General features: G+C 48.7%; 1 protein-coding gene across 6 annotated transcripts in view; it reads right to left on the bottom strand.

The window, feature by feature from the left end:
* The window catches only part of Tmem131l (transmembrane 131 like), a 116,553-nt gene that overhangs the window by 48,044 nt on the left and 44,843 nt on the right, over window positions 1-23,666 (bottom strand). The window lies entirely within an intron of this gene.

Consider the following 23,666-nt stretch of genomic DNA (forward strand, 5'->3'; position numbering starts at 1 on the left):
CCCAGTTAAGGACTGCTAGGTTTCTTTCTACACGCAATCAGGTAACAGGCCTCTCTTCATACACCCAGAATAAAGAAAAGCATTTATGTAAAGCAGGTTTAAAGAAACTTTGGTACCTAAATTTGTTAGACTAAAGGTCAGTAGGAAAAGGCCAGTGTGTCACAGCCAGGCCAACTCCTGAAGACAGACATACTCTCCAGACAGGTCTGGATTTTGTTTGCTTTTGTTTGTTTTAAGATGAAGACTCAACTCTGTAGCCCAGGCTAGGCAGGAAACTCACTATGCAGCCCAGGCTGGTCTCAATTCATGGAAATCTCTTCTCTTGGCTCCTGAGTGCTGGGATTATATATATGAGATCACATGAACTCATTTCAGCACTTGTTGCTCATTACTGTGATCTCATTTCCCTTAAAGGTCACAGGGCTGGAGGGAGGCTCAGAAGTTAAGGGCATATGCTGCTCTTACAGAGGACCCAGGTTCAGTTCCCAGCACCTAGAGTGTGACTCACAAGCATCCTTAACTCCAGTTCTAGGGATCTGACTGTCCTTTTGACTGACTCCTTAGGGCACCAGGCACACACATGATATATATACATATATGTACATTCAAGCAAAACACTTATATACATAAAATAAATATTTTTAAAAGTGAATGGTCATAGATCAATTTAATTCAGTAGAAAAACATACCACATAGAAAACACATGTAAATAAAAAAATGACAAAAATATAACAAAGCATATAAACATCTAGATAGATGAATTAGACAGACAGACAGACATAAGACAATTTGAAAGTTATATAACTCAGAGATGTTTAACTAGGGAAGCTCCTTAAGTGAGCATGCTTTATTTAGAGACTCAGAATAGCTTTCCATAACAGAATCTTGACATTTTTCCTCACCCCACCCCCCACCGAAAGTCCCCAGAAAGCCAATCCAGCCTGTCATCTGGACCGTAAGTCTTCCACTAGTATGTTTTCTGACCTTTAGATCTTTCCTGAAAGCACAATCTGTCGAAGGGTCAGAGAACCGGCCCCACAGTCCTCACAATCCCCGTCTTCTGTCCTCTGATCCATCAAATGCCCTTCCTCTAACCCTCCCTCTGAGTCGATGTCCAAAAGCAGCCGCACTAATAAAAGTGACTGGTCTCATCTCCCCAACTCTCGTCAACGTTTCCACCCACTGGAGAATGGACATGGAAGAGGTAGCTGTGCAGTTCACTGGACTCCTCCAAACCCCCGAAGTCCAGCATTAATGCTCTGTCTTGCTTATAAAGACCATGAGCTGTCTCGGGAACAGCAGAGAACATCTCAAAGGTCCACCGTGGGTACCCACTCTCCACCAAGCTGGTCAGGGCTTGGCATTCCAGGAGAAACACAAGCAGCCTTGGAGAAGCTACAGAAACACTACATTAATAAAGAGCAACACCTAATGACAGCAACCCTTCTGTCCAGGGCCCTGAGAAGGAAGCTGAGCATGAGGTTTGGTACATGGTTTCCAAGTAGACACGTGAAGCCTGAGGGATTTCATCAACTCACAAAGTCACAAAGGACGAAGAGTCAGAGCCAGCACCCTAACTCAGATCTGTGGCAGCTGGAATGGAGGACACTATCAATTCAGGCACCAACCAACCTGCAGGGAACCCACTAGGCCCAGCCTGTTGGATGACAGTCTGGGCTGCAGAGGTCTAATAAGCCTGGTTCCACACTCCTGGCCATTGCCTTCCTGTGCTGAGTGGGTCAGTAGCTTAATTTGTCAAAGCCTGCCTTGTTATCTAAAAGGTCAGTGGACAGCAGTATTTAGCTTACAGTTGTTCTGAAGACAGAATGAGGAGACAAGGCCTTTGCTTCAAGCCTGGACATGGTTTATGTAATAACTGCGAGATCGTGTTACAAAGAGGATGACATTCATCACACCAAAACAGCAAGGAAGACAAATGGAAGGCAACTGGGCCGTGTCTGCGCTGCCTCTGGGCCGAAAGGTCCCGTGGAGTGGCAGTACTGTCTATGAATAGAACAAATCAAACACAGACCTGGGCTGTCTCCCACATCACAGGTCTGCAAACCCACAGTCAGAAACTTCATGCACATAACAAAACCCAGGCAACGGTGTGGGAGCCTTGTCCACGGCCTGTGGATCGGCAGCACAGGGGAAAACAACCAGGGCCCGTGGCTTGGCATCTCCAGTGGGGAAGAGACTTGGAAGCCACGGTCTTGGCCTACAGGCTCCGGGAAGACAGGAAATGTTGGAACTGAACAAGATGAGAGGACTCCGGCAGGGATCTGCTGCAGAGCTGACCCCCCACTGGCTGATAGGGAAAGTTCCACACTTCTAGGAGTCGCAGAAATCCTTTGTGTTCATTGCTGTGGTGCAAAAGTTAAGGGGGAAGGTGGATGGCTTTCCAACAGCTGGTAAGTAGCTAGTGGCCATAATTTAGTCACATGTGGACATCAAAAGTTATCCTCAAATTATCCGTGCTAAGAACTTAACGCTATGTTTGAAATGCCAAAGTCATTTCCAAACCAACACGTTCAGAGATAACTTAGAGGCTCTGGGAAATGAACTATGAGCCACCTTCTCACCTCCATTCTTCCACCAGCCAGAATTAGCATCAATCAGACATTTCACCCTTAATAAGACAAACCATTATCCAGGCATGGCAAATCTCACCTGCCCTCTGTTACTGCAGGAGAGTCCTATATGGCGTAAAGTAAACATATGCATTTTGTAAAAGCCAATTGTAAAGGCAGGCTGTGTGTTTTACACTCTTACTCTGTATCCAGTACAGGAGGAGCTATTCTGCTTCCAGGACAGAGCTAGGGATGGACCATGCAGGTGGCGATGCCCCCAAGAGCAGGCACTCATATCTATGAACCCTCTCCCCCTCACACTCCAAGAGCAGGCACTCGTATCTATGCACCCTCTCCCCCTCACACTCTAAGAGCAGGCACTTGTATCTATGCACCCTCTCCCCTCACACTCCAAGAGCAGGCACTCGTATCTATGCACCCTCTCCCCTCACACTCCAAGAGCAGGCACTCGTATCTATGCATCCTCTCCCCTCACACTCCAAGAGCAGGCACTCGTATCTATGCACCCTCTCCCCTCACACTCCAAGAGCAGGAACTCGTATCTATGCACCCTCTCCCCTCACACTCCAAGAGCAGGCACTCGTATCTATGCACCCTCTCCCCTCACACTCTTAGTCTTTACTGGAAGATGAGGGTTGAGACTGAACCCAGAACCTTGCGCAGGCTAACAGCATTATCTTGCTTCTATAAGTCCTTACTTTAAGGAAGCCCATCCACAGTTTTAAGGTCTATTTTTGTCAATATGACCCAAATCAAGGCATCCTACATTTAAAAAAAAAAGGCATATCTCTGTCTAAATGATCCAAATTCCTCTGTCTTTCTCTTTTTCCTAAACTTTAGCAATATTTTTCTCTATACACATAAAACTAAGCCAAATTAAACAAAATTAAATTTAAAATAAGCTTGAAAAGATGACTAGTCCAAGGGAAAAGACATTTGATCAGACATAAGACAGCCTGAGCCAGATGCAGCTGTAACAGTTTCCTATGGTACAGAACTCAGTTCCCTCTTCTGCAGAATGGGTGGACTGTGCTGGATGCAGCTGACATTCTCAGAGCTATCTGAACACCTAGATTCCTTACTCCAATTTGATCTAGGTGCTGATGTCATATGCACCATTGAAAAACAACAGCTTAGACAAGGGCATGAATTAACCATAACCAGTTGTCCTGGCTGCTCAGAGAGCTTGTCATCTCCCCCTTTCCAGAGTGGAGCCAGTGACTCCACCCCGGCAGCTCTAGAGCAGGTGCTCAGCCTAAGAAATATGTCCTCCTCGGGACATATCCCGAGTGTGGGAGTATGCTAACCAACAAGCCACAAGGCTCTCCTACTGAGAATGAGAACCTTCCTGGGGGAAAAAAAACAATGAAACAAACAAACAAACAAACAAAAAAGGCAAGGTTTCTTTTCCCTTTTAACTGTGGTGAAATCCCGGACTCCATGTGTGCAGGCTGAGCTCAGAGAACAGGGCTGTGTGAAACGAACCCAGTCAGCAGCTACCACAGCTGGACACAGGATGGAGACCGTATCCAAAAGGCCGACTGTCAGCAGAGATGTAAAAATTGAGAAGAGAGTGGAAGCAGGGAGAGGAAAGCGGGGGGGGGGGGGGGGGGGGTGAAGCAGAGGCAGCCCCCCCACCCCAGGCCTCGCGGTGGCTCACAGAACCGGCTCTGCTGTTGGACCACAGGGATGTCGGCCAGGTCCACGGTGCTCTGCCTGCTCCAGCAGATGAAGCCCTCTATGCTTTCCTCCCTAAAGTTTCCCACTCTCTTGAGATGGAGGCACTGCTGCAGGAGATGGCCTGCTCTTTCCACTCAACAGAATGTGAGACTCGCAGTGACCACCCAAGGAAGGAGAAGCAGGGATGGCACCTAACTGTTCTCCACACTCCTTAGGCATCTTTTCCATCAGTGGCGCTCAGAACCTTACCATCTACCGAGCTGGCTGCCCTTTAATAAACTGTTCCAACACCTAGACAGCAAGCAGGGTTTTTTTTTTCCAAAATTAAAAATTTTAGAACAGCTTAAAGCCAAGACAATGGCTTTGGCCAATGAGTAAGAACAGGAGGAGAACTAAACAAAGAAAGGGTCCATTCTGGTGTCCAGAGAAGACACTTTACATTAAAGACCTACTTACTAAACTGTTCTCATTGCTTCCAGCAACACACTATGGCAGTAACAGAAATGCTTCGAGACCTGTGGCCTCTGTGAGGGTAAGGAGCCCTGCATCAGTATCTTTGCATCCCTTCTTCTCAGTGGTGTGTACCCAACGAGATACCCATCCCCCGAGCAAGAAGCAGGCGCCTCTAGGACTCGGTCCCTGCACTCAGAGGCCTTAGAGAACTTAGTACTTGCACAGTGTGCATTGTACCACAGCTCAATCCCTGCAGAGACAGAAAATGCCCAGTTGGGGCAGGCCTTACTGACTGCTAGTCACAGCTGAATGGCTAACTCAGAACAAGGCCTCCCTCAGGCTCTCAACACTGACAAGACGGGAAACTCACAGGATCCAAGAGCAAGGCCTTCCGAGGTGCCAGATGCTAGACCAGCCTTTATCTTATCACAGGTTATTGTAAGGACTCTGGTGGGAGCTCGGCATCTGCTACACTTAGATCAGAACTTCCAGAATGCCTCATGTTAAAGTCTTGGTCCACAGTGTGCTGCTTCTGAGTGCTGCTAGAATCTCTAAGTGAAGCCTAGTAGGAGGTGTTCGGTCCTTCGGAATGTGTCCTTGGAGGCAGTAGTCTTCAAAGGATCAAGACCTGAAGTGAAGAGTTTGCTCTCTGTGTGTTCCCCACCAGGTCCAGCACCTCCACCACAGACATAAAAGCCATTATCCCACCCGGTCATTGGCAGGACCCTCTAAACCCACAAGCCAACAGGAAGTTATCGAAGTGTTCATTTCCTCAGGTAGCAGGAAGTCAACTAGCACCATGCCAACTTCATACATGAGGAGATGACTGGAGGGCTTACACAACCTGCCAAAGCCCTCCTGCTCCAGCTGTGAACACACGGGACCACCGGGAGTCCCCTCCCTGCTCCAGCTGTGAACACACGGGACCGGGTGTCCCCTTCCTGCTCTAGCTGTGAACACACGGGACCGGGTGTCCCCTTCCTGCTCCAGCTGTGAACACACGGGACCGGGTGTCCCCTTCCTGCTCTAGCTGTGAACACACGGGACCGGGTGTCCCCTTCCTGCTCCAGCTGTGAACACACGGGACCGGGCGTCCCCTTCCTTGTTACCATGCAGCTCTCTGCTCTCCTGCTAATGGCACTAGCGATCTATAAGCCGCGGAGTCAAGGGCTGAGCTTCCTTAATCTCGCTGCTGGCTGCCACCTCTGGAGCAGCCCTTCTAGGAAACTGTTTCTGCATGCCATCCTTCCTTGACAGCTGTACCATCTGTCTGTCCCCTCGTTCTCTGTGCATCTCTGCACAAGACTGTTTCTGAGGCTCTTCTCCCTGGTTCTCTCACTCTGACCAAGGGTTCCTGCCCACCTACTAGGTCTGCCATCTCTAAGGCATTTGTTATCTGGTGCCTATTCAATACCTACCTGACCACATTTGTAGATTTCCTACTCTACAGCTTCTGAACTTGGAACTGAGCTCTTACCAGTTTTACTAGCTCCCCTTGTGGCTAGGATATGGTCACATGACAAGATGTGACCAGGGCATCAGGCACTGGAGTGGCAAGGAAGGAGGGAGGGGGAGGGAACCAGGGCGGGGGAGGGGAGGGAAGGGAGGGAGGGAGGGGAGGGAAGGGAGGGAGGGAGGGAGGGAGGGAGGGAGGGAGGGAGGGAGGGAGGGAGGGAAGGAAGGAAGGAAGGATGGATGCCAGAGTTCCTCCTGTGGGCAACCACAGCAACAATAGTGTAACTGTGTTAGTGGCAAGGGTGGCAGTATCCCTAGCAAATTTTTTTGGTGGTCATTCTAGCCGCCAAGATTCCCTGTTGCCAGTATCTTCAATAATTTTTTTTTCTTTTTCGCTTAACTCAGCCATCAGTAGTTTCAATAGTTTCTGTGGTTTAACTTACTCATTCCCCAAGCTTGTGTAATGTGGCCTAGACTCCTCTGAAGCTCCCAGCTTGACGCTCCACCTATACCACCTATACCAGAACCACCTCTTGGAGAGACAGTTGCCAGCCCCTCCAGACGGAATCTAAGACAGCAGTTGGGAATCTGTAAGATTCCCAGCTTGCTGAGCTGCTAGCCTTGTGCCCTGACTCCTGATGCCAGCTTTATCAGCACAGCAGGGGCTCTAAGGAGTCTCCAGGATGTCACATTTTCATACCACTGAGTTTCTTGTTCTCCATTCCCACTATCAGGACTTTATTTTCAAAAAGCTCTGCATTTGCAATTCAAAAAACTTCCAAATAAGCCATTGCATTCACACATTAGTCACAACGCATTTTGCGTGCTGCAAAGAACTCTTGTGGCCACATGGGCTGTAAAAATCTGTCAAAGAACAGACCAGCAATTAAGTGCGTGTTTCCCTGGCTCCTGCGCCAGCTTTCTCCTTTTTTCAGCGTAGGTACAACTCCTTCCTGGTTCAAAGACCGACATCTTTCCCAGACCCCAGAGATAAGTCATACTACTGTGCTAAAATAGTTAGAATGTGATTTCATAATATGCAAAACAAAAAATCTGTTTTGCCTTTTCTTCCAGCTCCGGGACAGCAAGGTAGCACCAAACATAATTTAGTCTAAGATGTCTGCAGCGGTCATCTTAATTCACACAGAAACAAGGGTAGTAGGGAGACAAGCAACGACCCATGAACTAGAGTGGGCATGCTCACTTCCCACAGAGTCCCTATAAATGCTGGCATGGACAGTTCCTTGGAGGTGTGAAGTCCCCCAAAGACGAACACATTAAGGACGTGGTCTGCAGCCTGTGGCTCCGCTGGGAAATGGCAGAACCTTAAGGGGCAGGTAAGGCCCAGTGGGATTCAGGAAAGTGGAGGCATGGCCCTGAAGATGTTGAGACTCTGGCTCCTCCTCCTCCTCTCCAGAGCCTGCCTCCCTCCCTCCCTTCCCCCTTCCAAGAATGCCTAGAGGTGAAGGGTTTTATAGCTGTATCACCATACTGACTTCCCACAGACCCCTAACCAGGGAGGCCAACCCACAGAATGGAACCTCTAAAACGTAAGCCAAAATAAACCTTTCTCCCTATAGGCTGATTGTGGTAGGTTTTTATCATTGTGACGAAAAACTAATACTGAACTCACCTCTTTGTTTTATTAATTTATTTATTATGTATAGTGTCTGCCTCCACATACACCTGCAGGCCAGAAGAGGATACCAGATATCATTGTAGATGGTGGTGAACCACCATATGGTTGCTGGGAATTGAACTCAGGACCTTTGGAAGAACAGGCTGTTCTCTTAACTGCTGAGCCATCTCTCCAGCCCCGAAATCTCCTCTTTTTTAAAAGATTCTCTAAAAGCTCTTGAATCAGTCTGCTAGCTGAACTTGCTCTTATCAGAATACAGGAATAGCAGGCTACTGACATTCATTTCTTCTACCTGCGTTAGGATCTTACCATAGCAAAGGCAGAGAGTTTCAAGAATACAGAGACAAAGAAGACAGGCTGTCTCACTATTGTGGATATTGTGTGATGGGCGTCACACACAATCCAGAGTGAAGTCCAGGCCCTAATTATCTGGGGTGTTCACAGGACAAAATGATCATCTGCTATGAGGAAGCTTTAGAAAAGCACTTTGGGGGGCTGGAGAGATGGCTCAGCTGTTAAGAGCACCGACTGCTCTTCCAGAGGTCCTGAGTCAGTTCCCAGCACCCATATGGTGGCTCACAACTGCCTTTAATTCCAGTTCCAGGATATCTGACACTTTAAGACCAATGCACATAAAATAAAGTTAAATCAATTTGAAAGAAAGAAAGGAAGGAAGGGAGGGAGGGAGGGAGGGAGGAAGGGAGGGAGGGAGGGAGGGAGGAAAGAAAAGAAAAGAAAAGAAAAGAAAAGAAAAGAAAAGAAAAGAAAAGAAAAGAAAAGCACTCTGGAAGGGGAGCCACCTGAGAAAGGTCTGGAGATCTAAGAGGTTTCAAACAAAGGGAAAACTCAAGACAAAGAAAAAATGGTTAATGACAAAAACTGAAGCAAATAAAGTTTCTTTGTTTCCCAATAGAAGAAAATAACCCTGTTACTTTACTTTCCACAGAGACGTTTCAACTGAAATACACTTCATTGATTTATCTTTAATCTCAACACAAAGGCCCAGGCATGGCTTAGCCTCAAGGTTCTTCCCAGCAAGCCTGACAACCCAGGTCTAATTCCAAGAACTCACACTACGGGAGGAGAGAGCTGACCACTGTACGCCGTCCTCTGACCTCAGCGAAAATGTGCATACATATGCTCCACATACACATACCGTACATAAATGTAAAATAAAACAAAATAAAAATAAACTTTAAAAAAGTTCCAGTGTGAGAAAATTACCAAAACAATGTTTAGACGATATACAGAATGTTAGTAACACTGCCTGGGAAGTCTGGTGAGTTTTCCTGAGCTTTAACTGCTTCCTAGGGCGGGCTCGCGGCTGCTTGGCCATAATGACACAGCCGCGTGTCTTTACAGCAGCCATGAGAACTTAGACAATATTCACACATGGCTCACTGCTTCACTCTGCCTATTTTTATTTCTATGAATATTTGCACAATATGGTGTCATTCAAGACGTTCAACTACTTTCTGTTGAAAGAAATGCATATATTTTTTATGAAAGTAATGTTTGAAAAAGCAATGAAGGCGTGTGGTTCCACATGTGGCTGGGTGGCCTTATGATTAAACCGCAAAACCAACAAATAGCTGAACAAACAAACAGAAACACAGCAGAACCCTCCAGACAGCAATTCTGAGCTGTCTGCCGAAACACCCATCGCATAGCTGGCCACAGAACATGACTTATCGCCAAGCTCAGGCCTATGTAATAATCCTGCTGTCAGAATGGCTTAAAGGCCATTTTTTTCCATCTAAAACCCAAAGAAAAACCAGTCTAGCATATCCCCAGAAGAAAAAAGTATTCCTTAATATAAGATAGCGGGGAGAGGAGGTGAGTCCAGCCATACGCTGTGTCAAAGCAATGTTCTCCTGACCGGACAATGGGAACATTTCTGTTTCTATGCCAGGCTCTGTGGTAGATTGTTCTCCGGGCCCCTAACACACCACCCAGGCTCTCCTTTTTCCACATAATGGGGTCTTAGCTGGGCATACATCCAAGGCCCCTCTGAATGTGGGTACAGCCGGTGATGTAAGGTCTAGCAAACAGGCTGGAAGCTCAAGTTTCCTGGAAAGCTGTGGCCCCTAGCCTGTGCTCTCCTCCACCTCTGCAAAGACACATCCTGGGTATCAGAGAAGGGAGAGGACCAGTGTGTCTGCATGCAGTGGGGTCCCTGAGACCTGAAGCAGCAACTGCATGGCTCTGCCTCTCACGGCAGATGTGACCAAGACGCCTAATTATAGTTGAGCCAGCAGCCACTGCTCTCAGAGGCACTAGTACTGTGCACACACCCATTACAGCATCTGCCTGCTGCCACAAAGACGTGACCGTGCCAGATTGTCGTGGTGTCCAGGCCCTGAGCTTAGTTACAGTAACACAAACACAGCCCTAACCTATTAGGAAACCAAATGCCTAGGTAGAAAAGATGGCTTCTACCGCCTTCCACTGGAAAAGGGCACTGACTATGACCGTGGTCCTCGGGAGCTTTAGTCAGGGGCTGCTGTCAATAAAAATGCCTGCATAGGGCTGGTTGAGGATCAATGCTCTGCCTCACTGCCAGCCTCGAGACACTGCGGGGAGCCAGAGGCAGAGCCACTCCCGACTGACAAGCTCCACCAGAGGCAGAAGAGCTGGGTGATGTCCCCATCCGACTTCCAAGAATCACAGTCCCAGAAGGGAACCTTGTGGTGGCTTGAAGGCGAGTGGCCCCAGAGACACATTTGAATGTTTGGTTCTTGGATAGTGAAACTGCTGGGGAGGAGGGGAGATTAGGAAGTGTGGTTGGTTGGTTGTTGCTGCTGCTGCTTTTTGGTTTTTGTTTTGTTGTTTTTGTTTTTGTTGTTGTTGTTGTTTTGAGACAGGGTTTCTCTGTAGCTTTGGAGCCCGTCCTGGAACTCGCTCTGTAGACCAGGCTGGCCTTGAGCACAGAGGAATCCACCTGCCTCCCAAGAGCTGAAATTAAAGGCATGTGCCACCACCGCCAGGCTAGGAAGTGTGGTCTTGTTGGGGGAGGTGTGTCACTGGCTGTGGGCCAATCCCAGTAAGTATGTGCATGTGCGCTCATGCTTGCTCGCAAGCGCTCTCTCTCTCTCTCTCTCTCTCTCTCTCTCTCTCTCTCTCTCTCTCTCTCTCTCTCTCCCCCCCCCTCCTTCCCTCCACCTTCCTCCGTCCCCCCACCCCCACCCCTGCTCCCTGCTGGAAAGCTCTCCTCTCAGCCTTGGCTCCAGTGCCCTGCCTGTCCACCGTCTGGCTTCCTGGTGTGGCGGCCGTGCTCTCATCTTCTAAAACTAAGTAAGGCCCCAAAACTCTTTCTTCTGTAAGCTGCCTTGGTCGTGGTGTTTCTTCACAACAGAAAGTAACTAGAATATCTCATCAATAAGAGCCCAAATGAACTAACTTTTCAAAGACTGCTCCTAACCTCTCATTATTGGTACACAGTACCTCCATCACCGGGGGCAGCTGACAGGAAACAGTTGAACTCCTGTTCTTCTTGAGTTGTTCCACACAGGGACCCTGCAAGCTCTTGTAAAACCAGACGAGGAAAAGCCTAGAAAACTGTGTTTTGCTTCCTCAGCAATACTGGGAGAAAGGTATGCATGGGACACACCACGGTAGGAAAAGAAAGAACTAAATTCCCAGGGCAACAGTATCACTGGATTCTAGGCAGAGAGCGCGGGGCTAATTAGAAAGATACAGAGTGAGGGTCTTTGACCAGACCTTCAGTATCCTCTACTGGCAAAGAAAGGCCTGCGAACCCACGGAACCACGGAAGGACGGAATGAAGATGCCGCAAAGAGCTCGGCCAGCGGTCAGGGATGTAGGCCCAGGCCCTTACCTGGAAAGAAAAGGGAAGAAGTAGCAGAAAAGAGTACAGAAGATGGACAAATCAGGGAGAGCTACAAAGGTCTGGTCCAGAATCCCATTTACTACAAGCAGAGTCAGGGAAGATGGCAAGATCCTGCCAACTGGATTCCAGAGAACTGACAGCCACAGGCTGCACTCCACAAGGACCCAGCAACAGTAGCTGGGGCCTCCCTTTCAATTCAGCCAGGGAGTTTAATTGTTCTTAATTATACAGATGCCACTCATATGCAAATCCTGCACCCAGAGCTTTCCTTTTAAATTGTAATTTTTCTTTCAGAGCCCTGAGTGCTGAAGTGTAATTGCTGAGGCTGTAAAAAAAAGAAGGGCCCTGCTGCTCCCCAGGCCTAGGAGCTAGGGCCTATTTGCTCAGGCCCCTCCTAGGTCTGCTGGCCTCTCACAGCAGGTCAGCCCCATCCTGCTCCAGGGACTCCTTCCAGCCCACCACAGCCCTCTAACCATGTCCCCTCCCTCCAGCACTTCCAGCTCCAAACACCCAGGCAAGGAGCAGCAAGCATCCTGCAAGGAGCCACAAAGGCAACCAGGCAGCTGCAGAAAGCAAGCAGCTGGGGATGTGATCTGACCCTCCCCCCCCCCCCCCCCAGTCAATGGCCATCAAGTCCAGAGTAAGGATCTCCACCAAGGTAGAAGATTACAATACCAGCTAACAATGGGGAGCTTGTGTGAGGAAGGGAAAAACCGCCCTGTACAACTTGGTAACAATTAAAAAATAAAAAACCAGGAGAGAAACTGAGAAGGCAGGTGCCAGACACTGGGCCAAGCCCGGATCTGTGGAGCATTTGAGACATTTCCCTTTCCTTAGATTTCCTAAAAACTGGGAAGTGCGTCTGTGTCCAGAACTTAGAACATTCAGGATGGCGTGGTTTTGAGCAGTTCGAGGGCAGGAGAAAGGTAAAGATTTCCTGAGCACAGCCTGGAGTTGTTCCGCCTGCGGAGCCTCTGTCATGAGGGTCTGTGCCAAAGCACTCAATTCTGTTAGTTCACTGCACGGGGCTCTCACCTTGGTGCTCTCTTCCCTGGCTCCTGTCTGCCCCTTCCCTGTGCCTGTGACCCAGGCCCGATCCTCTCAACCTTACCACCTCAAGTCTATTGAAGACTCCTGTGTCTTCAGGGCTTCAACATGGATCCTAACGTCCACCCTCCCCCCACTTAGCATCCCAGACTCTCACCCTGTAGGAGAGTAGCTAAAACCACTCTACTTCAATCATGTCTTCACAGGTGATCCTACACTGTAGCGACCCCCTCTGTCTCAAGACCCACATCCTTTCCTCCGGAACCTGTATCGGCTTTTAAACCCAGGGCAGAACCTTGCCAGGCCTGTGCCACGGCTCAGTGCAAATCCCACTAGCTGGATCCCTTGCCCTGGCTGCTGCTTTCCCTATGAACCACGCTCAACTCTGAAGGTCCAGCCTTTAAACCCAACTGAGAGCTGGTCAGTGCTTTATTCTGCATCTCCAAGATAACTCCTGCTTTCAAAGGCCTTCCATGAAGTCCATGCCACAGTCCCTCAGGGTCCCCATCCAGCTCCATTCTCTCATCTCCTCAATCCACATCTGTTCCAGTTGCAGAGGTCTTCCAAGCTCTGAGAACACTCCTCCAGCCAGGTCCGGCTCCTCTCCAAGCATTCTTTGCTCAGATGATCTCTTGGCAAATTTCTTCCCTTCTTTCAAATCCTTGAAAGATTCACTGCTTACACCCACAGGTATGGCCCACAATCCACATGCCCGCATTTCTCTGGCCTTTTCAACTTTCCAGTCCTCAATGCTCCGCTAACATCCACAGGGCTCGGTGAGTCTGCTAAGGGTCACCGCTGCTCTGCTTCCCACTGCCAGGCTGCAAAGATCCACCCTGACATGGGTGTGGGTCGACTCTGCAGGCCAGTGTGTCCTCAGGGCTCAGAACAGTCTCTTTCAGTAAGAATGATATCCAAATAGAAGAAACCTTTCCCTCTTGTGCCACAGGCTTATAAAAATCACAGTCCAGGTCTCAAAATCATCCTTTTCCATTATCCGGTATAAGACGGTCTCGTTCTAACGTGTCAAAAAACACAGCATGGGAAGGATCCCCAGTTTCAACCTTAACCTTACCTTTAGTCAATCTAATTGACAAAAAATAATGAAGATGTGCACAAACTTTTTTTATTTTTAAACCAATGACAGGTAACTGAAACAGGATACGTTTCAGCTTCTTTTAAACGTCAGGAGTAGGTTTGTGATATGGTAAAGCACTTGCCTAGCATGTGCAAGGCCTGGGTTGCACGCACGCACGCATGCACGCTCGCTCTTACCATGACAAGGATAGACAAAACTGGGACGAGTTAGATGATTACAAACGCTGCAGCTCTGATATGCACTGAGAACGATCTCGAGTTTGAGCGACAGTTAAGTCTGGATTGAAGAGGACAGGGTGGCAAACCCTTGGTTTGGGGCTTTCCGAAAGCAGCATCCAAGGATGGCCCTGGCTCTCAAACCCAGCTGATGTAAGTTCTTTGGCTGTGGAGGAACCTCCTTGGCTCATTAATATGGGAACCCCTGATCACCAAAGTCACCATGAATCAGTGCCTCCCGGGCCCCTTCATGCCCAAGACAGAAGGCAGCAGACAAGGAGTATTCACAGTGAATGCAGACTATACAGACTAAAGAACAGCACAGTTCCTGGGTGGACAGGATGGGCCCACGACAGGAAACTCCAATGGCCTTTGATGAGGCTTTCGACCAGCACTGGATGGAGACTGAGATAATTTTTGTTGGGGTTGGTCTCCCGTTGGATGCACTGCCAGCTGAGCCAGTGAGTGACCTACACACCCTTCTGTGAGCCTCCCCAGCCAGCCGGAGAGGCGACTGTGCATTTCACCCAGCTGGGGAATGGGCACACACCGTGGTCATCACTGCATTTCACCCACCTGGGGAATGGGCACACACCGTGGTCATCACTGTGCATTTCACTCAGCTGGGGAACGGGCACACACCGTGGTCACTGTGCATTTCACCCAGCTGGGGAATGGGCACACACCGTGGTCATCACTGCATTTCACCCAGCTGGGGAACGGGCACACACCGTGGTCATCACTGTGCATTTCACCCAGCTGGGGAACGGGCACACACCGTGGTCATCACTGTGCATTTCACCCAGCTGGGGAACGGGCACACACCGTGGTCATCACTGTGCATTTCACCCAGCTGGGGAACGGGCACACACCGTGGTCATCACTGCATTTCACCCAGCTGGGGAACGGGCACACACCGTGGTCATCACTGCATTTCACCCAGCTGGGGAATGGGCACACACCGTGGTCATCGCTGTACATACTCTTCCTCAACTCGTTTTGCACTCTGTTGAACTCTGTAGGCTAAAAGTCACATCCCTCTTTATTCTTGGAGTACATGAATGTGAATAGTTAAACACAGGTGAGCTGAGAGGAAGGCCCGGTTCAGAAGTCCACAGGCTCATTCTGCGGACATCCATCCCATTCCCAAATCCGATCCTCTCAGAAGCTACAGGGCTGAGATCTGAGCGACAAAGTCCTTCTACCTCAAGACCCTACCCCAGGTTCCCAGGATAGCTGAACTCCCATAAAGCGACTGAGAAGGTCTCGGTTTAGGGTTAAGTATATGAACCCAGTAGCTACAATGTAAGTCATTAGACTGGGACTAAAAGCTAGCAGAGCAGGGACTCTATACTATTAAAATCAGCAGTGACCTCACGAAAACAAATGCTTTCTGAGAAATGTGTTTTTCCAAAAGCCCCAAGATGATCTGTGTTTTCACTAAAGGGAAAAAGGAAAGAAAGAGCACTTAGAAGGTACAACAGGGCTGGAGAGATGGGTCAGCAGTTAGGGGTGCTTACCACTCTTCCAGGGCACCAGAGTCAGTTCCCAGAACCAAACGACACAGGGCAGTTCCCAGCAATCTGAAACGCCAGCCCCAGGAGATCGGATACCCCCTTCTGACCTTCTTGGGAACCAGCACACGCCCAGTGCATGCGCGCGCACACACACACACACACACACACACACACACACACACACACACACACCAGAAGGTTCTTTAAGGAGGAGGAAACTATAAATAGACAATAGTAGTGCCTACGCAACCCTAAAAACATGCTTAAAAATCAAATGCAAAACACTGGATTACACTGTCTATGGCATGTGAATTCTCCCACTGAAGTGTTAAGATAAAAGAAGAAAGAGAACAGTAAGTACGCCCGCCAGACTCCCACCTCAATCATTCTGTCTCTGGTGTGGGAAAGGACAGCCACTCTGGCAGATGCAGCGTCTACCTGATCAGCCAGCCTAGCGCTACAGACCCTGCATCTGTGTGCAGCTGAGGGCATCCCTCTCCTCCTGCACAGGATGAGAGACACATGCAGACGCTGCATCTGTGTGCAGCTGAGGGCATCCCTCTCCTCCTGCACAGGATGAGAGACACATGCAGACCCTGCATCTGTGTGCGGCTGAGGGCATCCCTCTCCTCCTGCACAGGATGAGAGACACATGCAGACCCTGCATCTGTGTGCGGCTGAGGGCATCCCTCTCCTCCTGCACAGGATGAGAGACACATGCAACGCTGCATCTGTGTGCGGCTGAGGGCATCCCTCTCCTTCTGCACAGGATGAGAGACACATGCAGACCCTGCATCTGTGTGCGGCTGAGGGCATCCCTCTCCTCCTGCACAGGATGAGACACAGGCAGAAGCTGCATCTGTGTGCAGCTGAGGGCATCCCTCTCCTTCTGCACAGGATGAGAGACACATGCAGACCCTGCATGTGTGTGCAGCTGAGGGCATCCCTCTCCTTCTGCACAGGATGAGAGACACATGCAGACCCTGCATCTGTGTGCAGCTGAGGGCATCCCTCTCCTCCTGCACAGGTCATGAGAGACACACAGATGCGTTTCATTAACGCCCTTCACACGTATCATGATTGAGGCACTCCCTGAGCTGCAGCTAATTCCTGCCTATTATCCCAGTGCAAACCGCCCTGCCTCATCTGAGCGCCTCGCAGCTGCAGAGAACAGCCTTGTCCTTCAGGAGAGCCCCATCTGACATCCACCCCTGCTGCTACAAGGGCTCCGTCACGAAGGACTCATGAGTTTCGAGCACGCAGGCACAAGTAAAACAAGACACAGGTGGTGTCTTTTGTGATCTGTTAGCATGTACTCATAATCCTGAGATCTGTCTGGGAAAAAAAAAAACAATCCAACAATTTTGAGCCTAATTTGAAGCAAGCTTTACTTAAATTAAGCACTGGCCAGGATGGACTTTGGTCAGGATCCCTCTCTGGCATTTCCCAGCTGAGTGGCGTGGAGACACATGTATCAGGGGCTTTTATGGACAAAGCCATTCCCCACTGTACTTCCCCATGAGGCTTTGATGTCATTTTTCAAGAACTACAACTCCCAGAATCCCAGGAAGTTACCTGGTCCTTAGGCAGCTGGGGCTTATGGGTTAATTTTGGATATTAGCACACCTTTAAAACCATCAGAAAAAATGAAGAGAGGGGAAGAAAGGAGGAAGTTGGGGAAACCAAAGGACAGAACCTGAACTCACACCAAGGCCTGGGATCTGGGAACTAACTCGCCTCCAGAACTCAGCTGACCCTACCACTACTCAGTTACTCTGGCCTCACTAGTATCCAAACAACCCCTGAATGGCTAAAGAAGCAGTTCCTTTGCTTACAGGACTTTCGCTGTATTTCTCCCTAGCCAAAAGAGATAAGGAAATACACTAATACTTATACAATAAAACAGTATGGTTATTTAATGAAATATATGACAAACACTGGACTTTTAAATTATTTACTTATTTATTGAGTGTAATGGGGGACGGCACACGTGTGGTACAACATATATGAAGAGGTCAAAGGTTCTCTCCTTTCACCTTCGCACGGGCTCTAGGGACTGAACTCAGGTTGCCATGCTTGCAGGAGGAACACTTACACAGAGTCACCTCCCTAGCCTTCAGCCAGATCTTCAATTCACACTACAGACAGTAGTCAGTCATATATGTTCTTCCTCTAGGAATAACATGATACAAATCCTGTGCACGCCAGACTGGAAATACTGCTACCTGCTGGCAGTGGGGACAGAATTAAGTACTTCAACCCATGTAACATAGATTCTCCATAGTGGAATCTAGAAAAGTCTGTAGCTTCTAAACATTCCCTCTTTTCCAAAAAAAAATCCCCACAAACCCCAGATTACTGAGCGGAGAGAGGATGCAGCCTGCTGTGTGAGTAACCAGAGAAGCTGTCTCAAGTACGAATCCTATCTCCATAAAGGCACAAACGTCAGGAGCTTGACACTGGCTAATGGGCTTTTGGGAGGCGATCGGATCGTATTAAAAGCTTGATGCTAGCTAATGTACTTTGGGGAGGTGAATGTATCATGAGGGCACCGAACTCATCACAAGATCAATCCCTTGATGAGCTTACAGCTGAAAGACTGTTAATAAGTGTTCAGGGCACCCATGTCCACACCCTCCCCTCTTTCTGCTCCTAGCGGTCAGCATCCACCATGTTCTTCCCTGTCTGCCGCGGGACTAAAGCCATGTGGCTCAAACCACAGATGGAAATTACCAAGGCCACGAGCTGAAACTGACCTTTCCTGGCTTAGCCGACTTTCTCAGGTGTCTCTCAGTCAGAACAGTAACTGACCCTGGGACAAAGCTAGGATTCTGTGTTCACGGAACAGTCTCTCACGCAGCCATCCCACTACGCCACTAGGAAGGCTGGAGTAAGAGAGTGTACATTTGGAAGCTACGCAGGACCCACTCACCAGAGCACCAGCTTCCCCCGTCTGCAAACCAGCCATGCACTCTCTGCTCACTTCAGATGCTCTGGGACCTTCTGCTTCCAGTGAAGCTCGTTCTCACTTTAATATGCTTCTGTCTCAAAGAGGCTGCATGGAACAAGTCAGCTATCGGAGTGTTCACAAAAACAGATTATATGCTGTGCTTATAAGATAAACTCACAGAATCAAGAGAAACTGCTCAAGGAGAGGTGCTGGCGCCTCTAACACACGGGGAAGGCAGGGGTGCACCCCAGTTCTGAAGGGGCTGTCGTCCCAAGACTGTTAAGTCCCAAAGAAACACAGGACAAATGGCTGACTGTGGCGCCTACTTAACATAGAGGAGCGGATGGGGCTGCCAGGCTCTTTTAGCATCACAAGTTCCTACTATAGAGTTCTGGCTCCTCTTGAGCTTCTCACTCCTACCCCCTACCCTAAATCTCTCCAGCTTCTGATTCCTGTATTACCCAGCCATTGTAGCCAAGCACTCTCTTGGTCCTCGTTCTCTTGGTTCTTCATCTCTTTGGTCCTTGTCTCAGTTCCTGGTCTTCTCTCTCGTCCCTCTTTGTGTTCTCTCTCTCTCTCCTCATGGCCTGGTCTACTTTGCTGATCATGTTCAGTCTGGACTCTTCGAGATGCCTCTGAGTGTTCTCTCCGTCACAGCTACAATAAAATCTTCTCTTCAACCTACCTATGAAGCGGTCATGCTGGGCGGTGGTGGCGCACGCCTGTAATCCCAGCACTCGGGAAGCAGAGGCAGACGGATCTCTGTGAGTTCGAGACCAGCCTGGTCTACAAGAGCTAGTTCCAGGACAGGCTCCAAAACCACAGAGAAACCCTGTCTCGAAAAACAAACAAAAAAAAAACAAATAAACATTAAACATTAAAACAAAAAAGAAGCGGTCATGTCCTCATTTTTATTCAAAGACCAGCTACTTCTACTGCTAGTCCAAAGTCACCTGGTAGGAAGGTCACTCTCTGCACTAGGTTCAGAGGCTGACCCTGACCCTATATAAATCAGAACCCACTCTATTAAATTCCTTTTAAGGTGGCCACCAGAACCCAGGTTCCGCCTGCCAGCCAGCCTCAACTCTAACGCAGACACCCTTAAACATTGGCTTTGTGAGCAGTTCCCCTCACTTCCCTAGGGCTTTCCTCTATTTCTCTTTCCTAGGAAGAAACCACTAACTCGGATCCGAGCTCTCTACCCGACGGCATCTTCTCAGTTTCTTCTCTGATTCAGCTTAGAATACAGTGCCTGCATCTTTAGAAACATTTCCAGTAAACTGGCTCTTTCCAGTTCCTGCCATCCCCTACTAAAACCAGTTGAACTGGTGTAACTAACATCCCCTATACTGGAAATTTTATTTAAAAAATATGATTAGAATCTGTCAACACCCAACCAGCATTTTCTTGGCAGTGGATGGATAGATTTAAACAGAGCTCCTAAGCCAAAAGAAGTATGTTTTCTCAAAGGGGGGGAGCAAGGAAAATAAATGACAGACAGCTAAATTTTAGATTTGGCAAATTAAACACGTGAAACAAACATCAACCAGGAACTAATTTTGAAATACTGATGCTGTTGTTGATGCAAGAGCAAGCTCTCCTGCAAGGGACATACGTAGCACCTTATAAACAACCTATGTCCACGTTTGCAATTAGGTACTACTTAAGGCAGCACACAGAGTGACTTCAAAGCTTGGGCACACGTCATGTGGAAGGGGTGCGGGGCAAGCGGATGTCTGTGAAGCAAAGCACACACAGATTCAGGCTAGAGAACAGGCACAGATGTGTGTGTGGCTGCCCTGAAATTCCTTGGCGTATTTTCTCCTGGAAGGAGCTATCACTCAGATCTGGTTTCATATTCATGCTTGACTTTAGAATTCCCACTGGGGATTCAGTTTTCTTTCCTTTTTTGTTTCTCATGTCTTTCGACCCACTGCCTCCCACAACCCCGGTATCTGTTTCTAAATCAGCAGGTCCCCTCACTTTACACATTCGCGCTAAGTAAGTGGAAACATACAAAGTGAGTTAAGTCTCTCTTCAAGTCATGCTGAAGGCCACAGGGGCACCCACGGGAACCAATCTGCATGGAAAGTTTACTTTCATCTCTTTGGTACAAGAATTCCATCCCACCTACCACATCTCAAAAGCATGTTAGGTACATTTTCCTTAAATAGAAATTCAATGTAACCAATCATTACATCTCTCACTACTGCAGGGACAGGTGGCTCTATGGAAAAGAATATTTCCATTTTTGAGATAAAAGCCCAAGTTCATAGACACTGGGTTAAGTGTCATTTCTCCTAAAAACCAAGACAAAATTCAAGATAAAAATGATTCCAGAAGAAGTAACTGGTGAGTGCTCCTTGGATCCTGTGGACAGCAGACTGTACATCCTTCCTGGACCACGGCAGGGCGGGTTCCAGAACACTGCAGAGATCTGAGCCTGCTGTGACCCACAACACATACAGCTGGATAGGACACCAACCACTGCTGAGGGCTCTGTCCTGATTCCCACCTAATTCTCCAGCCCACATTCCATTTCCATTAAAAAACGTGAGAAAGCTACTCCCTCAAGTTCAGAAGTCTTTCCCTTCTTCACTGTCTTTGAAACTTAACTTCTCTCACCTTTACTAACTGTGTTGCTGTGTTAGCAGCCCAAATTTCCCACAGTGAAGCAGCTTACGGGCATCACTAAGACCAGACTGCTCACTCTGTTTTAATACACGCCAGTTTCTCTAGTAACTGAAAAATGACACATCAAACAGCCCAGAGCCCATCACTGCCAGCTGCTGGAAGCTCACACCAGCCCTGCTCTGTCGGTCTTCCCCTCAGCGTGTTCCGTATGACTATTGAGCCACTTGCCTGCAGAGGCAAGCTGTAACCTAGTATTACAAAGGCATGCCAAGATCTGGAGGTGAGCAGAGACCACAGTGTGTCATTACCAGCTGAAAACTCTTGCGGTGCCTGTGCAGCTCACTGTGGATGCAGGTCAAGGGCTGCACGGACAGTGTCTTCTGCCATCACACACACAAAAAATCTAAGATGAGAGTGTCCTCAAACTAATAGGACCAGGATTAAAGAAGCCCCTCAAAACTGAGAAAAGATAGTTTCAAAAAGAAGAGACTGAAGAAAAACAGGCAAGACAGTCCGTGAAGGCATGTAAGATCAGCGCGTGAACAGCGAGAGCAAGGTGGTCCGCGTAGATGTGTAAGATCGGTGTGTGATACCAGTCCCCAGTATTGCAGAATAAGCCTCAACCTTGGGGCCAAGAGCCCAAGATAACCAGGCTGGCCAGATGTGGCCTAGGTACGTACGGCCATGACTTTCCCTGACGCACTCAGCTAAGTTCTCTCAAACAAAAGAGGCCTCCCAGACCCTGATTCCGACACAAGCTGTGAAACTATTCAGAAAAGCCATGACAAGAGGCAGGCATTAAAGTGAAGAGGCTTAGGAGGGCAGACACCAGCATCGCTGGAATCTCACTGGCCTGGTCCAGCTTGGATGAGTCCTCAGAGTCACGGCAAGGCTAACTTCCTACTGTCAGTCACAGCACTGTTGAAAGTCACCAAGTCCTAGATAAGCTTCTCATGTCAGAGGTTTAACTTGGAAGAGTGTGACCTGACCTGACAAAGGAGACCTTTGACCTTTCCCTAAGAGGTAGAAAACCTCACTTATTCAACACTGAGCACTAGAGTGTCTAGGGTCCTGTCCTGACACGAAGGACACAGAGACAGAAATACACAATCTATTAAACAACTGCTTTCTCTTGAGAGCCCAGACCCTGATGATAAACTCTGATTACCATGCCCCCCGCCATGCTTCCTCAGCCTTTTACACAAACTGACAGCAGTGCTGATGTCACAGGATGGCAGCTCTCTGCCAGAGGGTAGCCGTAAGCTTTGGGAGAGAAGGAGAGGAGTCCTCCAGCTTGGGTCATCTCCCCCCCACCTCCACCTCTCTCTCTCTCTCCAAACCCCACCTGCTCAGAGAGTCTCAGGACAGAGGGAAGGCACCAAAAAGCCCAGGTCCATATTCCTGGCTGCTATTGCAGTTTCCTCCCCTGAAGTTGCCAGGCAGGCACAGACCAGGCCTGTGGTGGACATGTTATCACCCCTTGCCTGCAACCTGTAAAGTCTTCCTGCCTTCGACTAGGGGTGCAACTCCTTGGCCCCCATCTCTGGACCAGAGAACCTTCCTAGGGCTTGCACTGTTCAGATATACCTGTTGCTATACTTCTCCAGTTTGGCTTGATCTGGCTTACTGTGTCGGTGAAGAAACTTATTACATGGGGGGAGGGAGGCAGAAAACCTAATACTCCCAGCTCAACCACAGGAATGAGTTCTCAGAATCCTGCTGAGCATCTGAAGCTGGGCTGGGTGAGTGACTCTCTGTGAAGATGCTGGGCAGCGAGCCACAGAAAGTACCTACCTGAGCAGGGGAGCAGCAGACCCAGGGTGGCCTGCATATGCACTGTGCCCTCCCTGAGAACACAGTCCCCACTAGCAGCACCCGGCACCTGAGGGTCAGGTCATAAACGCAGTCTCAGAGCCACTCCAGCCCAAACACAGATGCCCCATGTTGACCGGGTCCAAGGGGATCTTTACATAGCGTGCGTTCAAGAACCACTGCCTCGGAGAAGAGCTGAGTGGAAAATAACTAACAAGTGGGAAGAGGATGCAGGCAGCAGCTGTGCTCAGAAAGCATGAAAAGCTGGATGTAAATGGGTTTGTTTATGGACCTGCTAGACTGAGAGAGGAACAAATGCTTGGTGTGGGTTCCCCTCTGTAGGCTGTGAATATGTTTTACCATTAATAAAGAAGCTGCTTTGGCCTGTGGCAGCGCAGAGTAGAGCAAGGTGGGAAAACTAAATTGAATGCTGGGAGAAAGAAGGTGGAGTCAGGGAGATACCATAAAGCTGCCGATGGAGACAGACGCTCCAGAACCTTACCAGTAATCTAAGAGCCTTGTGATAAAATATAAAGTAATAGGGATGGGTCAATTTAAGATGTAAGAGTTAGTTAATAAGAAGCCTAAGTTATTGGCCAACCAGTGTTGTTATTAATAGAGTTTCTGAGTAATTATTTTGGGTCTGGGTGGCCAGGAAATGAACAAATGCTAGTATAATAATACAAAAAATACTTCAAATTTAAAAAAATGGGGAAACCTTCCA

The sequence above is a fragment of the Microtus pennsylvanicus genome, chromosome 16, assembly GCF_037038515.1.
Source record: "Microtus pennsylvanicus isolate mMicPen1 chromosome 16, mMicPen1.hap1, whole genome shotgun sequence".
NCBI classification, from domain to species: domain Eukaryota; kingdom Metazoa; phylum Chordata; class Mammalia; order Rodentia; family Cricetidae; genus Microtus; species Microtus pennsylvanicus.